Source organism: Bos javanicus, chromosome 29 (genome assembly GCF_032452875.1).
Source record: "Bos javanicus breed banteng chromosome 29, ARS-OSU_banteng_1.0, whole genome shotgun sequence".
NCBI classification, from domain to species: domain Eukaryota; kingdom Metazoa; phylum Chordata; class Mammalia; order Artiodactyla; family Bovidae; genus Bos; species Bos javanicus.
In genome coordinates, this window is record NC_083896.1 from 44880271 (window position 1) to 44900031 (window position 19761).

Genomic DNA, 19761 nt, shown 5'->3' on the forward strand with positions numbered 1-19761 from the left:
AATGAAGGAATCAGGAAGCAAATGGGCATGGTAGGTCCTTAGGAAACCAAGAATGTGGCCTGGCACAAACTGGGTACCAGTGGGTGAAATTTCCACTTCTTGTCAATGAAAGGACAGTTGTGATCATTCCACCTCTTACAGATGATAAGGAAACAACTTCCTAGTCTACCTTTGCATATACAGCTGCCCAGAGTGTTCAGTGGCCAAGGTGAGCCTGCACAGGTGAGTGGGGACCAGATGTCCTGGACCTTGTCAGCCTACTAAGGAGGGCAGCCTTGCAGTGGGGAGCCACTGAAGCTGCTGCTGCTATTGTGTAGTCGCTACATTTTCGACCCCACAGTAGCCTGCCAGGCTCCTCAGTCCGTGGGATGTCCCAGGCAAGAATACTGGATTGGGTTGCCATTTCTTCTCTAGGGGATCTTCCTGACCCAGGGATCAAACCCATGCCTCCTGCTTGGCAGGCGATTCTTTCCCACTGAGCCACCAGGGAAACCCGAGGAAGCCATTGAAGTGCTAAGTATTGGGTTGGCCAAAAATTTCATTCAGATTTTCCACAAGATCTTATGGGGAAACACGAATAAACTTTTTGACCAACCCAATATTTGCATTATAGTCACATTTTGAAAAGGTGACCCTGGTTTGGGTGTGCAGATGGATTGGAGGATGGCAGGGATTGGATGGAGCAAGACCCATTAGGTCAGGACAGTATGATGGTAGAGAGATAATGGTGGATCATTTTAAGAGATATCTAGAAGATAGAGTTTACCTTAGTCAACAAATACTTGTGTAGTATGAACTGCGTCTGTCTTTATAAAGAGTATCTCATTTAAATCTCATTGCAGTCCTATGAGGTATGTATGCATGCGTACTAAGTCACTTCAGTCCTGTCCTACTCTTTGTGACCCCATGGACTATAGCCCATCAGGCTCCTCTGTCCTTGGGATTCTCCAGGCAAGAACACTGGAGCGGGTTGCTATGCCCTCCTCCAGGGAGTCTTCCTGACACAGGGATTGAACCTGTGCCGCTACGTCTCCTGCATTGGCAGGCAGGTTCTTTACCACTAGCGCCACCTGGGTAGCCCCCTATGAGGTATAGGTGCTGTTATTATGCCCACTTCGTACATGAGGAAACTGAAACACGGAGAGGTTGAGTCACTAGGCTAGAATGTGGCAGAGTCACTAGGCTGAGCCATTGGCATGCAGGATGTTAGTGCCCCGACCAGGGATTGAACACATGCCCTCTGCACTGGGAGCGTGTAGTCTTAACCACTGGACTACCAGGGGAGTCCCCAAACTTTCTGGAATTAAAAAATAATGAATGAATGAATGAATGGCTGTGCTAGGTGTTCATTGCTGTGTGGACTTTTCTCTAGTTACAGCAAGTGGGCGCTACTTCTGGTTTCAGTGTCCAGACTTCCCATGGCAGGGGCTTCTCTCACTTCAGAGTATGGGCTCTAGGGCATGCAGGCTTCAGTACTTGCGGTGCTTGGGCTCAGTAGTTGCGCCTCTCGGGGCTCTAGAGCACAGGCTCAATAGTTGTGGAGCACGGGCTTAGTTGCTCTGTGACAACTAAGGGGATCTTAGTTGTGGATCTTTCCAGATCAGCGATTGAATCTGTGTCTCCTGCATTGGCAGGCAGAGTCTTTACAACTGAGCCACCAGGGAAGCTTCTGGAATTAAAAAAATATATATTTTCAACTCCAGATTGGTTGATTCTGTGGATATGGAATCTAGGTTGGTCTTTTGTCCCTGTCTCTGGCACAGAGCTCCTAAAACCCTTGGAATTTCCTAAGTGACAAGAGCCAAAAAGGTGAAAGGAGACTTTTCTGTTATTCATAACAAGCCCCTTTCAACTACTGGAGACTTTATGTTAATGAAGCGTTGTTCCTAAAAGCCTGTGGGTTCTGGTTGCCAGGGAAATCAACCACATAACTAGAGGACTGGAACTTTCAGACCATCCCCCTGACCTCTGACCTCTGGGGAGGAGAAATGGGATAAAGTGTTGACTGAGTCACTGACAGTCAATGATTTCATCAATCATGCCTACTTACTGCTCATTTTCGTGCTCATTTTCTCAGTCATGTCCAACTCTTTGTTCTGCCATGAACTGTAGCCCACCAGGCTCCTCTGTCCATGGGATTTTTCAGGCAAGAATACTGGAGTGGGTTGCCATTTCCTCCTCCAGGGAATCTTCCTGACTCAGGGATCTAACCTGTGTCTCCTGCATTTCCTCAATCAGCAGGAGGATCGGATACTTAGCCACCTGGGAAGCCCCACCTATTTAATGAGGCCTCCATAAAATCCCAAAGGCCAGGGTTCTGAGAATTTCCTGGTTGGTGAACATATGAAGCTGCTGGGAGGGTCTTGTGCCTGGAAACTCCTTGCCGCATCCTCATGCCTAGCCCTGTACAACCTCTTCCTCTGGCTGTTCATTTGTACCCTTTGAAGTAGTCTTTGTAATAAGCTGGCAATCATATAAGTAAACTGTTTTCCTGAGTTCTGTGAGCCATTTTTGCAAATGATGAAATGCAAGGAGTGGGTCATGGGAACTTCCAACTTATCACTGGTTGCTTGGTTGGTCAGAAGCACAGGTGAAAACCTGGCATCTAAATTGGGGGCAGGGGCTTCCCTGGTGGCTCAGTGGGAAAGAATTCATCTGCCAATGCAGGAGTTTGATCCCTGATCCGGGAAGATCACACATGCCTTGGAGCAACGAAGCCTGTGTGCCGCAACTACTAAGCTTGTGCTCTGGAGCCTGGAAGCCACAACTCCTGAGCCCTACTGAAGCCTGTGTGCCCTAGAGTCTGTGCTCTGAAACAAGAGAATCCTACTCCACAACGAAGACCCAGCATAAACAAAAATAAATACATAAAATTATTTAAAAAAAAATAAATAAAAGTATTTTAAAAATAAATAAAATTATTTTTTAAAATAAATAAATAAAATTATTTAAAAAAATAAATAAATTGGGGGCAATCTTGGGACTTCCCTGGTGGTCCAGTGGTTAAAAATCCACCTTCCAATGCAAGGGACAATCCTTGGTCTGGGAACTAAGATTCCCACATGCCATGCAGCAACTAAGCCCAATGCAGCACCTAGAGAGCCTGCTTGCCACAACAAAGACCCAGTCCTGTGGGAACAGGAACCTAAACTTGTGGGGTCTCACTATCTTAAGGTAGATAGAATGGAGTTAAATTGTGGGATACCCAACTTAACTAAATTTAACACCCAATTAAATTAAATTAAATTTGTTTCTGCCAGGGGGTTAGAATGGACTGAGTGTGAGCAAAGAAGAAATGCCCCTTCATAGATAGATCACAGCCTTGTCGTGATGAAGGGGCTTGCGTAACTCAGTGAAGCTATGAGCCATACCGTGCATGGGCACCTGGGATGGATGGGTTACAGTGGAGAGTTCTGACAAGATGTGGTTCACTGGGGGAAGGAATGGCAAACCACTCCAGTATTCTGGCCACGAGAACCCCATAAACAGTATGAATGGACGAAAAGATATGACACCAGAACATGAGCTTCCCAGGTTGGAAGGTGTCCAGTATGCTATTGGGGAAGAGGAGAGAAATCCTCCAGAAAGAATGAAGTGGCTGGACCAAAGAGGAAAAAATGCTCAGTTGTGGATGTGTCTGGTGGTGAAAGAAAAGTCTGATGCTGTAAAGAACAATATTGCATAGGAACCTGGAATGTTAGGTCCATGAATCAAGGTAAATTGGAAGTGGTCAAACAGGAGATGGCAAGAGTGAACATCAACATTTTAGGAATCAGCGAACTAAAATGGACAGGCATGGGCTAATTTAAGTCAGACGACCATCATATCTACTACTGTGGGCAAGAATCCCTTAGAAAAAATGGAGTAGTCCTCACAGTCAACAAGAGTCCAAAATGCAGTACTTGGGTGCAGTCTCAAAAACAACAGAATGATCTTGGTTAATTTCCAAAACAAACCATTCAACATCACAGTAATGCAAGTCTATGCCCAAATCACTGATGTTGAAGAAGCTGAAGTTGACCGGCTCTATGAAGACCTACGAGATGTTCGAGAGCTAACACCAAAACCAAGATGGTTTAAAAAAAAAAGAAAGAAAGAAAATCCTTTTCCTCAGGGGACTGGAATGCAAAAGTAGGAAGTCAAAGGACACCTGGAGCAACTGAAAAATTTGGCCTTGGAGTACAAAATAAAGTGGGGCAAAGGCTAAGAGTTTTGTCAAGAGAACACACTGGTCAGAGCAAACACCCTCTTCCAACAACACAAGAGACCACTTTACATGTGGACATCACAACATGGTCACTACTGAAGTCAGATTGACTATATTCTTTGCAGCTGAAGATAGAGACATTTCATACAGTCAGCAAGAACAAGACCTGACCTGACTATGGCTCAGATCTTGAACTCCTTATTGCAAAATTCAGGCTTAGATTGAAGTAGGGAAAACCACTAGGCCATTCAGGTATGACCTAAATCAAATCCCTTATGATTTGATTGGAAAAGTGGAGTTGATGAATAGATTCCACGGATTAGATCTGGTAGACAGAGTGCCTATAGAACTGTGGGCAGAGGTTTGTAACATTGCACAGGATTCAGTGACCAAACCCATCCCAAAGAAAAAGAAATGCAAGAAGTCCAAGTGTTTGTCTGAGGAGGCTTTACAAACAGCTGAGAAAAGAAGAGAAGCAAAAAGCAAGGGAGAAAGGGAAAGATACACCCAACCGAACGCAGAGTTCCAAAGAATAGCAAGGAGATATAAGAAAGCCTTCTTATGAGAACAATGCAAATAGAGAAAAGCAATAGAATGGAAAAGACTAGCGATCACTTCAAGAAAACTGGAGATATCAAAGAAATATTTCATGCAAAGTGCAAAGTGAAAGTCACTCAGTTGTGTCCGACTCTTTGTGACCCCATGGACTATACAGTCCGTGGAATTCTCCAGGCCAGAATACTGGAGTGGGTAGCCTTTCCCTTCTCCAGGGGATATTCCCAACCCAGGGATCGAACCCAGGTCTCCCACATTGCGGGCGGATTCTTTACCAGCTGAGCCACAAGGGAAAGGGCAGAAATGGTAAGGACCTAACAGAAGCAGAAAAGATTAAGAAGAATCTGCAAGAATACACATAAGAACTATACCAAAAAAGTCCTAATGACCTGGATAACCATGATGGTGTGATCACTCACCTGCAGCCAGACATGAGAGTGTGAAGTCACGTAGGGTTTAGGAAGCATTACTGAAAACAAAGCTACTGCAGGTGATGGAATTCTAGCTGAGCTATTTAAAATGCTAAAAGATGATGCTGTTAAAGTGCACTCAATATGTCAGCAAATTTTGAAAACTCAGCATTGGCCACAGGACTGGAAAAGGTCAGTTTTCATACCAATCCTAAAGAAGGGCAGTGCCAAAGAATGTTCAGACTACTGAACAACTGCACTCTTAGCTAGTAAGGTTATGTTAAAAATCCTCCAAGCTAGACTTCAGTAGTACATGAACTTTCAGATGTAGAAGCTGGATTTAGTAAAGGCGGAGGAACAAGAGATCCATTGGATCATAGAAAAAGCAAGAGAATTTCAGAGAAACATCTACTTCTGCTTCACTGACTACACTAAAGCCTTTGACTGTATGGATCACAACAAACTGGAAAATTCCTAAAAAGAAAGGAATACCAGACCACTTCACCTCCTCCTGTGAAACCTGTATGCAGTCAAGAAGCAACAGTTAGAACCAGACATGGAACTATGGACTGGTTCAAAAACGAGAAAGGAGTATGTCAAGGCTGTATACTGTCACCCTGGTTATTTAACTTCTGTGCAGAAAGTGTGCTAAGTCACTTCAGTCATGTCCAACTCTTTCCAACCCTATGGACTGTAGCCTGCTGGGCTCCTTTGTCCATGGGATTCTCCAGGCAAGAGTACTGGAGTGGGTTGCTCTGCCCTCCTCCAGGAGATCTTCCTGACCCAGGAATCGAATCCACATCTCTTAACATCTCTTGTATTGGTAGATGGGTTCTTTACCACTAGTGACACCTGAGAAGCCCTCTATGCAGAGTACATCATGTGAAATGCCAGGCTGGATGCATCACAAACTGGAATCAAGATTGCAGGGAGAAATATCAACAACCTCAGATATGCAGAAAATACCACTCTAATGGCAGAAGGTGAAGAGGAACTAAAGAGCCTCTTGATGAGGGTGAAAAGAGGAGTGAAAAGCTGGCTTAAAATTCAACATTGAAAAGACTAAGATCATGTCATCCAGTCCCATCACTTCGTGGCAAATAGAAGGGGGGAAAGTAGGAGCGTGACAGATTTTACTTTCTTTGGCTCCAAAATCACTGCGGACAGTGACTACAGCCATGAAACTAAAAGACACTTGCTCCTTGGAAGGAAAGCTATGACAAACCTAGACAGTGTATTAAAAAACAAAGGCAACACTTTGCTGACCAAGATCCGTATAGTCGAAGCTATGGTTTTTCCAGCAGTCATGTACGGATGTGCGAGTTGGACCATAAAGAAGGCTGTGTGCTGTGTGCTTAGTCACTTAGTCATGTTTGACTGTTGGTGACCCCATGGACTGTAGCCTACCAGCCTCCTTTGCCCATGGGGATTCTCCAGGCCAGAATACTGGAAGGGGTTGCCATGCCCTCCTCCAGAGGATTTTCCCAACCTAGGATTCTCCAGGCAAGAATAGGGCAATGCCATGCCCCTCTCCAGGGGATCTTTCCAACCTATAGGTCTCCCTACAGGTCGAACCCAGGTCTCCTGCATTGCAGGCAGATTCTTTACCATCTGAACCACCAGGGAAGCCCAAAGAAGGCTGAACACCGAAGAACTGATGCTTTCAAACTGGGTGCTAGAGAAGACTCTTGAGAGTCCCTTGGATTGCAAGGAGATCAAACCAGTCAATCCTAAAGGAAATCAGCCCTGAATATTTGTTGGAAGGACTGATGCTAAAGCTGAAACTCCAATATTTTGGCCACCTGATACAAAGAGCCTGCTCACTGGAAAAGACCTTGATGATGGGAAAGATTGAGGGCAGGAGGAGAAGAGGATGACAGAGGATGAGATGGATAGATAGTGTCCTTGACTCAATGGACATGAGTTTGAGAAAACTCTGGGAGATGGAGAAGGACAGGGAAGCCTGGCGTGCTGCAGTCCATGGAGTCACAAAGAGTCAGACACGACCAATCAACTAAACAACAACAGCCAAGAAGAAACTCAGGAAGAAATTTACTTTATACTCATCCTCAAACTCACCAAGCCTACTCCTGGCTCAGGGCTTCACACACACTATTCCTTCTCCTTGGAAGGCTTTTCCCCAGACTGGCTTTTTTATCCTTCTGACCTCAACTCCAATGCTACCTCCTCAAAGAGGCCATCCCTAACTCTCCTAGCCATTAAAATACTATTGAGGAGGAATATTTAAGTACATGGAAATACACATGATATAATGTTAATTACTCAAAGCAAATGCCATATTGTGCATATAGGGTGTAATTACGATTGTGCTTGTATGTTTATGCATGTGTGTACACTTAGAAGACAGAGTGGAAGGGAAATACACCCAAACAGAAACAGTGGTTGTGGCTAGTACATTTGAGGATGATTTTTTTTTTCTTATTTCAATTTTTCTGTACATAAAAATGTCCTGCCTCAGATGTGTAACACTTCCATCATCAGAAGCCTCTCAGTAGCTCCCCATCACCCAGAAGGTAAAATTCTAATTTTTCAGTTTTGCTTCCTAAGGGTTGATAGACCTTAAGCTGAAACCACCCTCCTGGCCCTTTGTCCCTCCCCTCACCACTTCACCACACCCAACTGCTGTCTGTAGTGCACACATTTAGGTCCAATCCATTATCTGAAAATGCACCCCTGCCCCAATGCATGTGAAACCATTCACCTCAAAGCTGGGACTTGAATGCACGTGCTAAGACTCAAACCCAACCAAAACCCACTTTGGGACTAACGCACGTGGCCAGGACTTGAACCCAGCTAAAACCCACTGTCTTCCAACTAAGGTCACACATCTGGTTTCAGGACCTCCTGAAACTTGGATTCTTGTAGTCTCACCTCAGAAAGAACTCAGTAAGATGACAAAGTGATAGGTAAGAAGCAGATTTATTTAGCGAGAAACACACTCCACAGATAGACTGTGGGCCATCAAGAGGCTGAGTGCAGCCTTGAAATGTGGCATGGTTAGTTTTTATCAGCCGGGGACAGGGAAGCCAGGTGTGCTGAGGTCCGTGGGGTCACAAAGAGTCGGACACGACTTAGTGAATGAACAACAACAATTTCATAGGCTAATGAGTGGGAGGATTATTCCAACTATTTTGGGGAAGGGGCAGAAGTTTCCAGGAATTGGGCTACCGCCCACTTTTTGGTCTTTGATGGTTGGCCTTGGAACTGTCGTGGCACCTGTGGGTGTCTCATTTAGCTGGCTGGTGTGCTGTTGCTGCTGCTATTGTGTTACAATGAGCATATTCTGAGGATCAAGGTCTAGTTAGAGTTGACTTGTCTGCCATCTTGGACCCGTTTGATTCTGATCAGTTTATGTTATGTCCTTGGGCTATGTCATTCTTTCAAATATTGTGCCCTGCCCCTTCCGTTTCCGTTTCACATGGGGTTGGAGCCACCTATCGCAGGAAAAAGGTGGGGCATGAGAGGATGGTCACATCCCAGGTCTCAGACAAGTCCTTGAGATGGGCCACCAAATGTGGGCTCTTGGCTTTGCATGGGAAAGAACTCAAGAATGAGTCTTAGCAAAGTGACAGCAGGTTTATTTAGAGACATATACATTCCATACACAGAATATGGCCCATCTCAGAAAGTGAGAGCAGTCCTGGAAAAAATACAGAGTGTGGGGCCATCTCAGAAGGCCAAATACCCTGAAATATGGGAGTGGTTAGACCTTGGTTATCAAGCCCATCTTTGCATGAAATGTCCCCTTGGTATCTCTAATTTTCTTGAAGAGATCTCTAGTCTTTCCCATTCTGTTGTTTTCCTCTATTTCTTTGCATTGATCACTGAGGAAGGCTTTCTTATCTCTCCTTGATATTCTTTGGAACTCTGCATTCAGATGCTTATATCTTTCCTTTTCTCTTTGCTTTTCACTTCTCTTCCTTTCACAGCTATTTGTAAGGCCTCCCCAGACAGCCATTTTGCTTTTTTGCATTTCTTTTCCATGGGGATGGTCTTGATCCCTGTCTCCTGTACAATGTCACGAACCTCCGTCCATAGTTCATCAGGCACTCTATCAGATCTAGTCCCTTAAATCTATTTCTCACTTCCACTGTATATTCATAAGGGATTTGATTTAGGTCATACCTGAATGGTTTAGTGGTTTTCCCTATTTTCTTCAATTTAAGTCTGAATTTGCCAATAAGGAGTTCATGATCTGAGCCACAGTCAGCTCCCAGTCTTGTTTTTGTGGACTGTATAGAGCTTCTCCATCTTTGGCTGCAAAGAATATAATCAATCTGATTTCAGTGTTGACCATCTGGTGATGTCCATGTGTAGAGTCTTCTCTTGTGTTGTTGGAAGAGGGTGTTTGCTATGACCAGTGCATTCTCTTGGCAAAACTCTATTAGCCTTTGCCCTGCTTCATTCCGTATTCCAAGGCCAAATTTGCCTGTTACTCCAGGTGTTTCTCGGAGAAGGCAATGGCACCCCACTCCAGCACTCTTGCCTGGAAAATCCCATGGATGGAGGAGCCTGGTGGGCCCCAGTCCATGGGGTCGATAAGAGTCAGACAAGACTCAGCGACTTCGCTTTCACTTTTCACTTTCATGCATTGGAGAAGGAAATGGCAACCCACTCCAGTGTTCTTGCCTGGAGAATTCCAGGGACAGGGGAGCCTCGTGGGCTGCCGTCTATGGGGTCGCACAGAGTCGGACACGACTGAAGCGACTTAGCAGCAGCAGCAGCAGCAGCAGCCAGGTGTTTCTTGACTTCCTACTTTTGCATTCCAGTCCCCTATAATGAAAAGGACATCTCTTTTGGGTGTTAGTTCTAAAAGGTCTTGTAGGTCTTCATAGAACCATTCAAGTTCAGCTTCTTCAGCGTTACTGGTTGCGGCATAGACTTGGATTACTGTGATATTGAATGGTTTGCCTTGAAATGAACAGAGATCATTCTGTCGTTTTTGAGATTGCATCCAAGTACTGCATTTCGGACTATTTTGTTGACTATGATGGCTACTCCATTTCTTCTAAGGGATTCCTGCCCGCAGTAGTAGATGGCTCGATAAAGGACAGAGATGGTATGGACCTAACAGAAGCAGAAGATATTAAGAAGAGGTGGCAAGAATACACAGGAGAACTATACAAAAAAGAGCTTCATGACCAAGATAATCATGATGGTGTGATCACTGACCTAGAGCCAGACATCCTGGAATGTGAAGTCAAGTGGGCCTTAGAAAGCATCACTATGAACAAAGCTAGTGATGGAATTCCAGTTGAGCTATTTCAAATCCTGAAAGATGATGCTGTGAAAATGCTGCACTCAATATGCCAGCCAATTTGGAAAACTCAGCCGTGGCCACAGGGCTGGAAAAGGTCAGTGTTCATTCCAATCCCAAAGAAAGGCAATGCCAAAGAATGCTCAAACTACTGCACAATTGCACTCATCTCACACGCTAGTAAAGTAATGCTCAAAATTCTCCAAGCCAGGCTTCAGCAATACGTGAACCATGAACTTCCAGATGTTCAAGCTGGTTTTAGAAAAGGCAGAGGAACCAGAGATCAAATTGCCAACATCCGCTGGATCATGGAAAAAGCAAGAGAGTTCCAGAAAAGCATCTATTTCTGCTTTATTGACTATGCCAAAGCCTTTGACTGTGTGGATCACAAAAAACTGTGGGAAATTCTGAAAGAGATGGGAATACCTGACCACCTGACCTGCCTCTTGAGAAACCTATATGCAGATCAGGAAGCAACAGTTAGAACTGGACATGGAATATCAGACTGGTTTCAAATAGGAAATGGAGTACGTCAAGGCTGTATATTGTCACCCTGCTTATTTAACTTATATGCAGAGTACATCATGAGAAATGCTGGGCTGGAAGAAGCACAAGCTGGAATCAAGATTGCCAGAAGAAATATCAATAACCTCAGATATGCAGATGATATCACCCTTATGGCAGAAAGTGAAGAGGAACTAAAAAGCCTCTTGATAAAAGTGAAAGAGGAAAGTGAAAAAGTTGGCTTAAAGCTCAACATTCAGAAAACGAAGATCATGGCATCTGGTCCCATCACTTCATGGGAAATAGATGGGGAACCAGCGGAAACAGTGTCAGACTTTATTTTTTTGGGCTCCAAAATCACTGCAGATGGTGACTGCAACCATGAAATTAAAAGACGCTTACTCCTTGGAAGGAAAGTTATGTCCAACCTAGATAGCATATTCAAAAGCAGAGACATTACTTTGCCAACAAAGGTCCGTCTAGTCAAGGCTATGGTTTTTCCAGTGATCATGTATGGATGTGAGAGTTGGACTGTGAAGAAGGCTGAGCGCCAAAGAATTGATGCTTTTGAACTATGGTGTTGGAGAAGGCTCTTGAGAGTCCCTTGGACTGCAAGGAGATCCAACCAGTCCATTCTAAAGGAGATCAGCCCTGGGATTTCTTTGGAAGGAATGATGCTAAAGCTGAAACTCCAGTACTTTGGCCACCTCATGCGAAGAGTTGACTCATTGGAAAAGACTCTGATGCTGGGAGGGATGGGGGCAGGAGGAGAAGGGGATGACAGAGGATGAGATGGCTGGATGGCATCACCGACTCGATGGACATGGGTTTGGGTGAACTCTGGGAGTTGGTGATGGACAGGGAGGCCTGGTGTGCTGCGATTCATGGGGTCACAAAGAGTCGGACACGACTGAGTGACTGAACTGAACTGAACTGAGACCTTGGTTCGATCCCTGAGTCAAGGAGACCCCTTGGAGAAGGGAATGGCATCCCTTCTCCAAGTATTCTTGCCTAGAGAATTCCATGGACAGACCATGGGGTCACAAAGAGTTGGACACAACTGAGCGACTAACACACTTTAGATTTTATGGGCTGGGTGATTTCATAGGCTAATGAGGGGGAGGATTATTCCAACTTTTCTGGAGAAGGGGCAGAGTTCTAGGAATTGGGTCACCACCCACTTTTTGTCCTTTTATGGTCAACCTTGGGACTGTCGTGGCACCTGAGGGCGTGTCATTTAGTATTCTCATGTGTTACAATGAGACTCTACAGATACTCAAGGTCTAGTGGAAGTCAACTCATCTGCCATCTTGGACCTAGTTGGTTCTAACCAGTTTATGCTGTGTCCTCAGTGGTTGTCATTCTTTTAACTGTTGTGCTCTGCCCGCTTCCTGTCTCACAGCAACCATTTTTATATGACACGATCCTGCCTATTTGTACTTGATTGGCTAGGTGCAAGCATCTCCCCCAAGCTGGGTCAAAGTCTCTCCCCCTGTAATCTTTTATTAAAAGTTAGAAATCCTGGGGAATTCCCTGGCAGTCCAGTAGTTAGAACTCCATGCTTTTACTGACAGGGACAGGGGTTCAATCCCTAATCAGGGAACTAAGATCTTGCATGTTGTAGCCAAAAAAAAGAAAAAGAAATTCCATTCCCAGTCTGGACTGGCTTCTTGACAGGAGAGGATATCAAAACTTGGGAGATGCAGCGTAGCCACTTCCTACCTCAGGCCACATATGTTGGTCTGCAGGGAGGAGTGATGTCAACATACAGAGAGGTAAAGAGACAAGAAATGGGGAGAGATAATTCCCTCTGGGCTACTCAGGAAGGACTGCATTCAGGTTTCTAGTGATGTAGGTCAGAGTTCTTTTTTTTCTTATTTATATATTTTAAAAAATTTATTTACTTTTTAAAATTAGAGGATAATTGCTTTACAATATTTTGTCAGTTTCTGCTATACAACGATGTGAATCAGCTATATACATACATATATCCCCTCCCTCTAGAGCCTCCCTCCCACACAAACCCCGACCACACACACCCAGGGTTCTTAATTTCAAGCACAGAAGCCAATTCTAGATACTCTAAGCAGAAAAAAAAAAAAAAAAAAAACAACTTATGAAGGATACTGAGTAACTCACAGTCTCCAGGCTGTGCAGGGAACTAGGCACTGTAGCCAGGCAAGTAGGAGCACACGGAAAATCATGCCACAGAACTGTCCTGAAAAGACTGAACTGCCCCCATTGTGCACAGCCTCTTCACCACTGGCGCCACGGACACAGGGCTGCAGACTCTGCAGTTGGAGCTACTTCTGAAACTGGACCTAGCCACTGTCTCCACCACATCCGCCTCTTTAGGAAATAGCATCTGATTCAGTCAGAAGCAGGTATTTCTGACCAGAAGAATCTGAAACATGTGTCTGCACCCATGGAGTCACAGAGTTGGACATAACCGAGTGACCAAGCACATACACACATGTAAGTAAATTTTCACAACCTAGGGTGGAAGAGGCAGTTCTTATATCCAGTGGCAATGCTGTTACCAATTACCTAGCAGTGTTTCTTGAGACTTGGGTAACTGCCTACTGAGGGTGAAGCTTTGGCATAGCAAAACCAGTTTTCCGTGATTCTTCAACTCTACAACAGACAAAGGCTTTCTCTGAATCTCTGCTCCAAATTCCCAACAGACAAGATGGGATTGGCACAGCCTGGCTCAGGTTGGCACCCTCATTCCCTTTAGCTGTGGCAGGGAATGATGTCACAGACACGAAAATGATGGCTGGTGATGCACCCCTGGGGATTAGGGAGAAGCAGCTTCATTGGTGTGACCGAAAGCAAGTACTTAATAACACTGTTGATCAGTGGGTAAATGATTAAATCAAGCTATCAAGGCTTGAAGTCCTAGGGGCCCTTCTTAGCCCCTCTCCTGGTTTTTGCTTCTCTCTGTGCACTCGCTCTCACTGGCTTTCTCAGCTCCCTGGGCTCCTCTTCACTGATTCTGGCCACAGCCTCACCAGTCTCCTCCACATCCTGACCTTTCAGCTAGAACTACTCCTGACCCATTCACATTGCAGAGTGTGGAGGTTTGATCAAGCCAGCTCATCTTATTTGAAATGCTTTTATTGTAAAATATGATAAACACACCAAAAGTTCATTCAATATAAACGTACAGCTTAATAAGCATTATAAAGCAAGCACTTGGGTGAGTGCTACTCAGTCAAGAAATCAAACAGCACCCTGGACAGCGCCCCAGAGCACCTGCTATGGTCCTTCCAGGTTAAAACCTCTGCCTAATTTTCATGTCCTTAACTTCCTCACCTTTCTTTAGTTTTGCCACCAAAATAAGCATCCTGAACTGATATGGCTTGGTTTGAACTACTGTTAAGATTTACATCAATACAATTATACAGTATGAATTCTGATACTTAGTTTCTTTTGCTCAATGTCATATTTGTTTGTTTTGTTCTAGCTGGTTCTTTTTAAGGAAAAGTTGTATTGAGATATGGGGCATCCCCAGTGGCTCAGTGGTAAAGAATCTGCCTGCCAATACCTGAGATGCAGGAGATGCAGGTTCAATTCCTGGGTCAGGAAGATCCCCTGGAGGAGGAAATGGCAACCTGCTCCAGTATTCTTGCCTGAAAAATCCCATGGATGGAGGAGTCTGGCAGGCTACAGTCCAGTGGTCAAAAAGAGTCAGATATGGCTGAGCACAAAGCATATATTGAGATATAATAATTCACATATCATAAATTCACCCATTACAACGTGCAGTTAGTGGTTTTGGTATATTCACAGATATATGTAACCATCACCACAGCAATTTTGGAACATTTTCATTACCTCAGAGAGAAACTCATGCACTTTAGCTATCACTATTCTGCCATCCCTCCCTAGCTAAGTAACCACAAATCCACTTTCTGCCTCTACATATTCTTCTATTCGGATATTTCTTATAAATGAAATCATACAAGATGTGGTCATTTGTGACTGACTTCTTTCACTTAGCATATGATTTTCAAGGTTGTAGCATATATCTGTACTCTGTTCCTTTTTATGGCTGAATAATATTCCACTGTGTAGATAAAAATTTTGTTTATCCATTCAACAATTGAACATTTGAGTTGTCCACATTTTGGCTATTATAAATAATGCTGCCGTAGACATTTGTGTAGATCTGTGTTTTCGTTTCTCTTGGGTCTTTCCCTAGGAGTGGAATTGCAGGGTCACATGGCAGCAACCTTTAACTGTTGGAAGCAGCGCTGGACTGTTTTCCTAGGGGCTGAGGCGATGGCACCCACTCCAGTCCTCTTGCCTGGAGAATCCCATGGACGGAGGAGCCTGGTAGGCTGCAGTCCATGGGGTTGCCTGGAGTCAGACACTACGGAGCGACTTCACTTTCACTTTTCACTTTCATGCATTGGAGAAGGAAATGGCAACCCACTCCAGTGTTCTTGCCTGGAGAATCCCAGGGACGGGGGAGCCTGGTGGGCTGCCGTCTCTGGGGTCGCACAGAGTCGGACACGACTGAAGTGACTTATCGGTACACCATTTTACCCTCCTACTGTCAGTGTGCGAGGTGTCAATTTCCCCACATCCTGACAATATCTCCCTGTTTTTTTTTCCTTGTCTGTGTCATCCATTCCTGTTTCTTTGCATGATTTACAATTTCTTGATGGAAACTGAAGATTCTAAATGTTACATTGTGGCAACTTGGCACTTGCCCCACCCCAACGGCTTGCTATTGTTATTTGCTTGCTTGGTGACTGAGTGGATTATTTTTTAAAATACTTATTTATTTGGCTGTACCAGGTCTTAGTTGTGGCTTAGATGTGGGATCTAGTTCCCTGACCAGGGATCAGACCCGGCCCCTTGCATTAGGAGTGTGGAGTCCTAGCCACTGGACTACCAGGGAAGTCCCTGTGTGGATTACTTTGGTGAATCTTTCCCCTCTTCCCTCTGCCTGAGTTTAAAGCCTCTGTCCTTGGTTCTCAGGGAGTGCAGCCTCCACCTACAGTCACCTGGGAATACAGTGATTTGGGTTAGGCTCTCCTGGACTGACACCTTCCCTGACCACAGCCACCTATTAAACTCCACTCATTGACAGCTAGTTCTCTACTGTTTTCAACAATGTCCTAGAACATAAATTGTTCCACAAACTGATCCAATCAAACTTGGACTGTGAAGGAATAGGGTTTGGATGCCTAAGTCTATCTGAGGGGTCTATCTTTTTCTAGCACCCTCTCTTACCTACAATGAGACCTCGGAGGCGAAGCCCAGCATCTTAGCTCTTCCTTACCCTCTTCTCTCCAAATCTTTCAGGCCAGAGTTTGTTGTTGGTTGGCTTGTTTATTTGTTTTCAACATGCTTTCTTCACTAGATGCACAAATATTCTTCAAAACTATGCCTGTCTCTGGGCACTTGAACCCAAGAGTTGGAAGAAATACAGAGGACTTCCCTGATGGTTTGGTGGCTAAAACTCTGTGCTCTCAATGCAGGGGTCCCAGGTTCAATCCCTGGTTAGGGAACTAGATCCCTTAAGCCATTTTAGTTGCCTGCTAAAACTAAGACCTGGCGAGCCAAACAAAACTTTTTTTTTTTAAAGAAAAAATACAGGCTGTATTTTTCTCCTTTCTTTGTCCCCTTTAAAAAAAGCAGTAGGGTCAAGATCTAGATTGAAGAGAGAAGGGAGGGGCTGGAAAGATTTTCAAAACAATACTGTCAATTTTTATCCCCCTTCAGGTAGGTACTATGTTTATTTCCATTTTATAAATACAGGAAGTGAGGCATAGAGAGATTAAGAAGCTGGAGTTCTTAGTCCCAGAGCCTGGGACATAGAGCCAGAAGCCAAGGCTGGGACTGGAGACTATGTCTGTTGGTGGTGTTCCAACTCACCCTTCCTCTCCCCATCCTGGAAAATGCAATGCTGCATTCAGGCCCATCCCATGATTCCAGAGGTCCCTGCTGGTCTGGCTGTGCCCACCATACAACTCCCAGCCCAGTGCTCGACCACAGGAGAAATCTCTGCCTCTTGGAACAAAGCCTTTGAACCTCTCTTAGCCCTTCCCGCCATCTGGTGTCAGGTGGTAGCACTGGAGCTCTGGTCAAACCTCAGTTCCACACCTGTCTGGCTCTGTGACCTGGCTGTATCATAATTCAGTATATGTTCACAGAGGGCCTGCTTTGGCAGGCAATGTCCTGGAAGCTGGGAGTGCAAAGAGGAGTAAGACTGTCCCAGTGTCCCCATGGCCTATTGCAGATATGCATAGTGGTATGCAGGTAGGGAAGCAGGGATGGGAGCAATCCTGTGGTGCAGGATTTGTACGACCTGCTGCCAGGAGCCCAGCGGTCCAGCCTGCTCAGGGACTTTCTCTTCGATTAGTGGGTGCTTTTGTCCTCAAAGGGTGTGCTGTCGGCTGCTTTCTCGTTTCATCTGGCTGCTGGAGCCCGAGAACAGTTGGCAAAGCAGTTGGTATCTTGGACTATTTTTAGATGGAGGAGTTAGTGGGGTGTGTGGATGTGGTAAGACCCAGGAGGAGTCTTGAAGATTGGCAGCTTCATAAACAACAAGTTGCGAGAGGGAGAGGAAGTGTGCTCTTCCACAGTGTGTGGGCCAACTTTCACTTGTTTTTCTCGATGTGGGGGTCAAAGAATGCCTCCTCTGTGCAGCTTTCCTTGATTTCTTCAATAAAACATGCACTCTAAAGATGCAAATTAAAGGTCCACCCTCTGGGCTTCCCCTAACTCTTGGTTATTGTTTTGCCCAAAGTTTTACTTTAGTTTTAGGTTTGAGGGATTTTTTTTTTTTTTCACAAAAGAAACCACTTATTACACACTAATAAACAATTTCAATATTTAACAGAGGATTATTTTACTTAATTTCAATATACAGTCATTAAAAGAAATAGAAACAATGAAGAGAAGCAATAGTATATACATCACCAAACTGCGCCAACAACCTACACCCAGACTTCAATAGCACTGGGAAGTTGCTTGTTAACAGTAATCTGGAGTCCCAGTTAAGAAAGGATCCAGGGCGGTGTGTCCACTCCACAGGTGAGACTTCAAACTGCAGTTTGGAGGCTCCTGCTTATCATCCCAGGCCACAAAGTAACATCATCATCAGTTTGCACACAGAAATGAAGCTCTGGTTTCACTTTAACAAGGCTGTTTGTTCCACCAATCACAGGATTTCATTAGACCCTGAGGGGTGTTGGCCAGACCTCCAGGGGCTTTAAAAATTCCAAGACCCATTCCCTTTCTTATCTAAAGCTCACTTGACTTCCAGTGTTTGCAGGCAGGCACAGAATCTAGGCAGCGTCTAAGCAGGTAAGAAGCAGGTCATGATGCTGAAAGTTCAGCTTCTGTGAACACCAGTGCAGAATCAAATCTCAGAAAGAGAGTTTTGGGTGAACTAGAAAAGGGTAGCTTTATTGCTTTGCCAGGCAAAGGGGGACAGAACAGGCTTCGTCCTCCAAGCCAAGTGACAAGTTTTACAGTAAAAGAGGGTGTGATCAGCTCATGGACATTCTTCTGATGGGTTGGTGGTGATGTAAAGTAGGCATCAACTTTATTAACCTTCAGGTTTAAATGGTCTATGGTCTACTCGTTTGTAGGGAGCATACCATAACTTCTCGGAGAGGGTTTCAGTATCTGCAGAATAGCTCAAAGATATTGTTGTTCATATCCTTTGATGGGGAAACCTGCCCCAAGGCTGATATTGATTGCTTGTTTCTCCTTGGTCTCACATCCCCTCCCTTCCCTAACCAACAATTGCTTGAATCTGCCATTGGAACTCAGGAAAGTTCACAGAGGCTGAATAAATGCTGTTCCCTATAATCAAAGAAATGGGAGGCACAAAGGCCTTGTGCCCAGAAGCCCCTAAGGCCCTGCATGGTATCAGTCAGAGGCCTGCTCTCCTACTTCTGAAGCCTGAGCAAGACTTCCTCCATTTTAATTTCCCTAACAGTTACAGTTCTAAACAGGCCAAGAGATAATAAGCTGTAGAGATCTTACCTGATGCATTTCTGGGTCTCTCCTGCTCTGTACCTCTGAGTGCCCTCTTGCCATCCTGTGGTCCCGAGTCATAGCAACAAGGTATATAGAAGCCATGAGTCCAGACTGGAGTCACACAGCGGAAATCCACTTTTGATCCCTTTCAGGGAAAATAACCATGACCAAATCAGATTCCCAAATCTCTGTTTTCTCATCTGCAAAATGGGTGGTTAATAGTGTCTGTCTCCCAAGAATCAAAGGGTTTATTTTGTTCAAAGCACAGCCCATAGCACCTGCCACAGACTAATAGATGAGATCTCTTGCAAGCCCAGGCCCGGAGGGGTCTACATCCCGTTTGCGGCACCTCCGGCGGTGTGCGCAAGCTGGCGGGCGGGAGGGAGGCATTCCTGGACACCGGAGGGAGCCCAGAGCCAGAGAGCAGTCGCCCAGAAAGTAGTCCAGCTGGGCCGGAAGACAGATCAAACGCAGCGGCTTTCCTTTGCCTCCCCACTGATGCACACCCGTACCTCTGTCTCCTCTAGTATTTCCATTCTCTCTCTCCTTCCCGCCCCTGCCTCTCTCCTCTAATTCCGCAGTTTCCCCATCTGGAAGGCGGGAGGTGCAGAGTCCCTGGCCTAAGCTGCGGTAAAGGTCCAGCCCAGGGAGGCAAGGTGCTAGACTGCGATGAGGGAGGGGGCGCCAGGGTCTCAAGGAGAACCCGGGAGTCTCCAGAAACAAGGGCGGGGTCTGGGGAACCCGAACTGGAGAAGGGGGTCTCAAAGACTTACCTGAGAGTCCCAGCTGACGCGAAGTTGGGA

At 45.2% G+C, this 19761-nt stretch overlaps 1 non-coding gene across 1 annotated transcript; it reads left to right on the forward strand.

The window, feature by feature from the left end:
- The first annotated feature begins 16403 nt into the window (after positions 1 to 16403).
- On the forward strand, positions 16404 to 16476 carry TRNAE-CUC (transfer RNA glutamic acid (anticodon CUC)). The gene has a single exon. It is a non-coding gene; the product is annotated as a tRNA-Glu (tRNA).
- Positions 16477 to 19761: the final 3285 nt, after the last annotated feature.